We start from the raw sequence: 8,474 nt of genomic DNA, 5'->3' as shown, positions 1-8,474 counted from the left end.
GTTTCATTCAGTAGTACAGCACAATTCACAGTTGCATGTCATCATGGGCACAGTGGGAATTTATATCTGTGATGTTTAAAGGATGTCTGCTGAGATGAAGGAATTATCTGGAACGCTCAACTAGATGATCAGGGCAGTCGAAATTACTATTTGCCAGAAGAGGCGAAGTATTGCAATGAGCTATACAACTACTTCTGATTCTAATTCTCAAGAGGAAAGTTAAAACCTTCAGCCATAAGGTCACTGAAGAGGACCAACAGTGATAGGGGGATTGTCTGAAAAGTACTGACATGCAGGGAGATAACATAAGGATTTTGGGCACTGGCCAGCAGACTAAGATTTCTACATTCAGGTCCTAAGTCTGTGGCATGCGATGTTTATAAAGAAACATTTTCAAAAGAGAGATCACAACATTCATTATGCTATTATATGCTCGTTTTTTTTACTTGTAAGGAGGGTAATGTGCATTGTACACGTAACTACAGTTGGTGGTTATCTATACAGAAAAAAATCTAAATGCAACATGTAAAGTGTTGGTCCCATGTTTCATGAGCTGAAATTAAAGATCATTGGAAGGTTATTTCCCTCAAATGTTGTGCACAAATTTGTTTACATCCCTGTTCGTGAGCATTTCTCCTTTCCCAAGATAATCCATCCACCTGACAGGTGTAGCATATAAAGAAGCTGATTAAACAGCATGATCATTACACAGGTGCACCTTGTGCTGGGGAAAATAAAAGGCCACTAAAATGTACAGTTTGTCACACAATGCCACAGATGTCTTAAGTTGAGAGAGTGTGCAATTGGCATGTTGACTACAGGAATGTCCACCAGAGCTGTTGCCAGAGAATGCAATGTTAATTTCTCTACCATAAGCCGACTCCAACGTCTATTTAGAGAATTTGGCAGTACATCCAACCAGCCTCACAATCGCAGAATATGTGAAATCACTCCAGCCAAGGACATCCACATCCAGCTTCTTCACCTGTGGCATCATCTGAGACCCGCCACCCCTACATTAGTCATCTCATATGTATACGTATATACTGTACTCTATATAATCTACTGCATCTTTATGTAATACATGTATCACTAGCCACTTTAAACTATGCCACTTTGTTTACATACTCATCTCATATGTATATACTGTACTCGATACCATCTACTGTATCTTGCCTATGCCGCTCTGTATCATCACTCATTCATATATCTTTATGTACATATTCTTTATCCCTTCACACTTATGTGTATAAGGTAGTAGTTTTGGAATTGTTAGTTAGATTACTCGTTGGTTATTACTGCATTGTCGGAACTAGAAGCACAAGCATTTCGCTACACTCGCATTAACATCTGCTAACCATGTGTATGTGACAAATACATTTGATTTGATGAACCTGAGGAGTATTTCTGTCTGTAATAAAGCCCTTTTGTGGGGAAAAACCCATTCTGTGTGCTGGGCCTGGTGATGCCAAGAGTGTGGAAAGCTGTCATCAAGGCACAGTGTGGCTACTTTGAATAATTTCAAATATAAAATATATTTTCATTTGTTTAAAACTTTTTGGGTTACTACATGATTCCATGTCTTCACTATTATTCTACAATGTAGAAAATAGTAAAAATAAAGAAAAACCCTTGAATGAGTAGGTGTGTCCAAACTTTTGACTGGTACTAATATATATATATTCACTCCACAAAATGAAACACTAATTAGCTACTAATGTGGCTTTCATAAAGAACTACAATTCCCTTTGTCCAGGTAATGGGTTGGATCCAATAACTGTTTTTCCATTAAATGCTCCAAAACAACAGGTGGCGCTAATGTACTGCAGTATTTTTTTTCTACCGACCAGCTTTTGTAAAAGGAGAAAACTCTTTTTTTTCGAGAGAAATTGTTGTTCAAAGGTCACTAAACAGATTCTTAGAGAAAGGTTTCAGACAATATTCCTTTGATAAAACGAACAGCTACACTTTCATAACCATTTCCAATATGTCGAAACTACAGTTGAATGTTTTCGTCACCGAGCGTTTATCCGCGGCTGCTGTGGAGATATTCGGGGTCGTAGAGAAGATTATTACGGAGTATCAGGAAGAAATCTGCCGTTCAGCAGAGGAGATCGAGCGTCTACGGAGGCTGTTGGACATGGCTACCAAACCAGAGAGAATCTCACACGTAGCAGGTTTGTAGTGAAATACAGTTGTTGTACGATATTTGATTTGTAGACCAATAAACAAGATTAATGTGGCACGTTGTGATATGCCAAAGGGGAGGTGAAGGGTGTAGCTTCATCCCAATATGGCGACTGGATTAAGGGCGAGTATAATGAAGTGGGTACGTCATAAACGCTCTGCTATGAGTTAGACGGTTTTGATTGGTGTTTTTATTTTTTCTTCGGGTTCTTACCATGTTGTTCAACTACTTTCCACATGGAGCTACTGTACCGCAACAGTTTGGATGTCTGTTTTCAAGCTAGAGGACGAGTCTGAGCATTGGTGGAAAAAGTACTAAATTGTCATGCATGAGTAAATATACCACAATAGAAAAGGACTCAGATAAAAGTGAAAAACCTAGTAAAATATAGTGAGTAAAAGTCAAAGTATTTGATTTTAAATATACTAAACACTAGAACCTCTGGGCCTCGAGGGACCTCCTTTTATGCAAATGAGCAGTCATTCTGACTGCAAAATTCTAACAGTGTAATTAATACATTTCATATGCTATCACTGAAATAATCATTTGATTGTGTTCATGATGGTGTTGGGCAACATTGGAAAATGTGTTCCCTGATTCCAAGTAACAAAATAGCATTTATTAGTTGATGTAGGCTATATGTAAAAACACAAATTCCACTGTTAAATCAATGTTATTTGTGGAGTGCCTTTGTTACAACTATGAAACAAACTATATGGTATGCATTGGAACATGGTAACAGCTTGTTTATTTTTTACAAAATACTAGGGCTGAGTGATATGGTCAAAATATCATATCACAGTATTTTTCTAAATGTTGACAGTATTTGACGGTACTTTGTTTTTGACTAATAAAGTTAGACATTTGCTTTATGAGTAGTTCTTGACCCTGGGGTGGCAACACATTCATTCTAAGTTATTTCAATGGTTCTTACTCATTCTAATTGTTTTCTACTGTTCAATTCAACTTCAACTCAAAATAATTTCCTGCACTCATTTGAGATTATTTCCACACTGTCACGTAAAGCCACACGATATGGGCAAAAAAAAAAAAGTGAGGTAGCCTATTGGTTTGAGCTTGGACTAGTAACAAATGTTGCAATCCCAGAGTTGACAAAGTAAAACAAATCTGTTCTGCCCCTGAACAAGGCAGTTAACCCACTGTTCCTAGGCCGTCATTGAAAATAAGAATTTGTTCTTAACTGACTTGCCTAGTTAAATAAATGCCAAATAAAAATAAACTTGCGATTTAGATCAACACTTGGGTGAACTGTTGGAATCATGGAAAAATAATGATTATTCTAATTCTATAGCTAGAAGATAATAGTGGACACTTTGAATACAATGTTTGACATGACACAAACAAAAATACCAGGGAGGAGTTGATGGCAGGGTAGGAACCAAAGTGATGGTCAGTGTTTCCTTGGGTACCCTATAAACTCTCTCTTAGCTACTTCATGTAGCTAACATATTGTAAGCTTAGCCTATTCCTCTTTGATTTAGAACACATATGTCAGAGTCAAGGCCCGCGGGCCACATCTGGCCCGCGAGAAGGTTTTTTACGGCCCCTGGGATGATCTTGATTTATTATTAGAACCGGCCCGCAGACCGCAGCAAGCCGGCAGCCCGCAGATCTTTTACACGCACCAATACTACATTTCCCACAATGCAACGGTGACGCACCGAGCAGTAGGCTGCTTCATTTCAATATTTATTGGCACAGCAGTTGTCAGCATCACAGTAAAATTAACTTTCAGATACCCATCAAAAATGGCAAAACGGAAGGTGGACACTGAGAACCGGGGGTTTCAAACAAGGTGGGAGTCGGAGTATTTGTTCACGGAGGTAGCTGGAAAACCTGTGTGTCTTCTGTGTGGAGAAAGTGTGGCGGTACTGAAAGAGTATAATCTGAGACGACATTATGAAACGAAACACGCGGACAAAAACAAGAATATGGACATGGAACAAAGGCTACAAAAGGCAGAGGAATTAAAACGAGGCCTCAAATCTCGACAGGCTCTGTTCAAAAAAGCCAAATCACAAGGCCAGGCTGCTGTCAAGGCCAGTTTTATTTTGGCAGAAGAGATCGCTAAATCAGCCCGGCCATTTACGGAGGGGGATTTCATCAAAAACTGCATGATTAAAGTTTGTGACGAAGTTTGCCCAGAAAAAAGGCAACTCTTTTTAAATGTGAGTCTGAGCAGAAACACCATTGCCGAGAGAGTAGACCAGTTGTCCATCAATCTAAAAGAGCAGCTTGTGAAAAAGGGAAAAGATTTCATTGCATATTCCTTGGCTGTGGATGAGAGCACCGACATTTCTGACATTGCCCAGTTGTCAATTTTCATCCGCGGAGTGGACTCCAGCCTAAGCGTGACAGAGGAGTTTTTGGCTTTACGTCCTATGCATGGCACAACTACGGGGCATGATTTGTATGAAGAGGTGTCAAGATGTGTAAATGAGATGGAGCTGCCTTGGGAAAAACTCGTGGGTTTGACAACCGACGGAGCACCTGCAATGTGTGGACACAGGAGCGGACTGGTGGGGAAGATACAGGAAAAGATGCAAGAGGAAAACGCGACAGGTGAGCTGACAGCTTATCATTGTATCATACACCAGGAAGCGTTGTGCGGTAAAGCCTTGAAAATGGAGCATGTAATGAGCATCATCACGCGCACAGTTAACTTTATCAGAGCCAAAGGTTTGAATCACCGCCAGTTCAAGGCATTTCTGACGGAGTTAGAAACGGAGCATGGTGATTTGCCTTATCACACAGAGGTGCGATGGCTAAGCCAGGGAAAGGTGCTTCAAAGATGTTTCGAGCTTCGTGAGGAGATTTGTCTGTTCTTGGACAGCAAAGGGAAAGACACAACACAACTCCGAGACGAAATGTTTCTGTGTGAAATGGCTTTTCTGTGTGACATTACGAGTCATCTGAATGCAATGAACTTGCAGCTGCAGGGTCGGGATCGTGTCATCTCTGATATGTACAGTACAGTGAAGGCATTTAAAACCAAACTGACTCTGTGGGAGACGCAGATGCGGAAAGAAAATTTGAGCCACTTTCCCAGCTGCCAGACCATGAAAGAGAAGCTCTCTACCAGTGCGTTCCCGAGCGCACAGTTGGCTGATAAAATAGGTATGCTTGCCGCTGACTTTCGACGCCGATTTGCTGACTTTGAAGCACAAAAAAGCAGGTTGGAACTGCTCGGTAACCCATTTGCTGTTGACGTGGAAAGCTCACCACCAAACCTCCAAATGGAGTTGATTGACCTCCAATGCAATGATGCACTGAGGGCAAAATATGCGGCAGTGGGTGCTGCGGAGTTCGCCCGTTTCCTCCCGACACAATGCCCCAGCTGCGCATCCAGGCTGCTCAAACGTTGTCTATGTTTGGCAGCACATACCTGTGTGAACAACTGTTTTCTTTGATGAACTTGAACAAAACATCACACAGAAGTCGACTTACTGCTGAACACCTCCACTCAATTCTGAGGATTTCCTCAGCTCAGAGCCTTACCCCGAACATTGATGAACTTGTGGAAAAGATGGGACACCACCAAGTATCACCCTCAACCTCAAACAAGTGAACATTACTGTGCAATCACATATTTAGAGTTTTTACTCAGTTCAAGTTTAAAAGTTAAAGTTTAATATTTGTTTTCACTGCATGTTACTTCTCCTTAAACAAAGTGTTGTTTTTGATTAATAGATTTTTGCACTTTATTTTATTGTATTTCAATCCAATTATATTTTAAAAATATTTCAGTTGAGTGGATGATAGAAAATTGCTATTATTGTTTTTTTCTTTGAAGTAAATTTAGCCCACTTTTGCTAAAATAGAAAATATAGGCTACTGATGGTGCCTTGAATACCGGTTTCTTTCATTTAATGTTCATGTTATGGGGATTTTTATATAAAGGAAATTTGTCTTTTGTGTCTGTTGAAAATTAAAGATTACTGACAGAGCCATAAGAAAATATTGCTTTATTTATCTGATCATATTGGAATATATTTGTTAGGTTTTCAGTAGGTTCAATTAGGTTCACTAGACTATATGCGTCATTTAAAAAATTTTCAATGAACATTCGAACAGTCCGGCCCTCGGCTTGTAGCTAAATTTTTTATTTGGCCCTCCGTCCATTTGACTTTGACACCCCTGATTTAGAAGATACTGTTGCACAAACAACATGCTGGTTTAGGCCTCCACCATCACTGGTATCAGGCTGTATAGCTAGTTAAGTTTGCTCCGACTCAGTACATTTATTAGCTAACTAGCGATTGGCAGCCAACACAACTTAGCCACAACTTGCTAAGAAAAGACAAGCTAGCAGTTGGTAGATGTAGGAAACACAAACTTATAGAAGGTTTGTGGATTTATATTAAGAAGAAAAGTCGAAACAGCATCGTAGTTATCAACAATGTTGCATGTGCTGCATTGAACATGCAGACTGAATGCAAGTGTCCAGTGGTCGAGCAACAACAAATGCACTCCTTGAGGGAAAGGGGGTGGGGCTAGGTCTGTGTGGAAAGAGGCATGAGAGAGCGGTGACTAAAGTAGGGGAGTAAACTATAAAAGTGGACATTACACACAGCGTATCGCATTTAACAAACCATTATAGAAGGTAAAGTAAAAACCCAAACCGGTCCGTGCATCAGTACCGGTATATAGTAATATACGGTATACAGCCCAGCCCTACCACTGTCCAGTAAACAACTAACCAAAATCTAACACTGACCCTTACCTTAACCAAATTTGAATTAATTCTGAAATTAAATATTTTTGTAGGTCAGGAGTGTCAGTATAGCCTTTTCCGTGCTGTAGTGTAGACTAGTCAACAAAAATAGTTTTATTTGAGTGCAGAGAGGTCTTCCAAACAAAATTACAGGCATTGTATTAAGAAGACAATATTGACTGAATGTTTTTTTTACCTCCAGACTTCCAGGTACTATCTCCTGCCGTTCCCCCTGAGCAGCAGGAGCGGAACCCCAGTCTAGAGCAGGAGGACACAGAACCCACACAGATTAAAGAGGAACATCAGGAGCACAGACTCAAGTCAGGAGGACCCACCTCAGCCCTCACGTCTTTACCAAAACCAAACTGTGGATGACGGAGAGAGGGGTATTCTACCTATCATCATAACTGAAGAGATCAAAACAGAACCTGATGTAGAGGACTACAGAGTAGCAGAACCAACCAGTGATCTGCCTCTCTCAGTTCATCCAGACTGCTCTGCTGCAGTGGAGAAACCATATCAGTGTCAACAATGTGACAAAAGCTTCACACGTAAGGGACACTTGACCATCCATTCAAGGACACACACGGGAGAGAATCCCTATCAGTGCAAACAATGTGGCAAAAGGTTTAACCAGAAGAGCAACTTGACCATCCATACAAGGATACATACAGGAGAGAATCCCTATCAGTGCAAACAATGTGGCAAAATGTTTAACCAGAAGGGACACTTGACCATTCATTCAAGGATACATACAGGGGAGAGACCATATCAGTGTAAAGACTGTGACAAAGCATTTAACCAGAAGATAGAATTGACATTGCATATGAGAGCTCATACAGGAGAGAGACCATATATCTGTCCTGTATGCAAGAAAGGTTACATCGCATTAAGCTATTTAAGACTTCATCAGCGTGTTCACAAAGGGGAGAAATCTTACCAGTGCAAATAATGTGACAAATGCTTTGGTATTAAAGGAAGCTTGAAGTCTCATATGAGCACTCACACAAAAGCTTCAGCCTGAAGTGAGAACAACAAATGATTACTCACATGTGAATTTCTTGTTACATCCAACTTGTAAATAATAATTATATTTCCTGCCACTTGACAACAAAACAAATGTAGTTATGTGTTAAAGGTTTTGTTTTTTCAATTTATGTTTTCAGGTTGGATGTATAGCAGGTTGGACGCACCCGATTTGTGTCACCTCGTTAGTGAGTATGTGTTACACCTGTGCTGGCCCTTGTGCTATTTAAGAGTGGCTAGCCCAGTGCTTCAGTTGCCTTGAAATGTGGACGTTCGGTCAACACCTTTTTAGTTGGCTCTCCCTATTTCATTTATAGAAAAATTTTCATTTGTCTGATCTTCCCTGTATTTGTTTTGCTCAACTTTTTGGTTTGCTTCCTGTCTTAAGTTTGGTGTGGGTTTTTCTTGTGTTGGCCTCTTCTTGGGCAAATTTAGTGGCTGCTCATGGTGGGTGTCATTTACGTTCCAGTTGTTGTGACTATTCAACTTTCAGTGGATACCCCAACGAGTGTCTTTCAGAACCCC

This window comes from Oncorhynchus gorbuscha, linkage group LG23 (assembly GCF_021184085.1).
Source record: "Oncorhynchus gorbuscha isolate QuinsamMale2020 ecotype Even-year linkage group LG23, OgorEven_v1.0, whole genome shotgun sequence".
NCBI classification, from domain to species: domain Eukaryota; kingdom Metazoa; phylum Chordata; class Actinopteri; order Salmoniformes; family Salmonidae; genus Oncorhynchus; species Oncorhynchus gorbuscha.
This window is presented reverse-complemented; position numbering follows the sequence as displayed.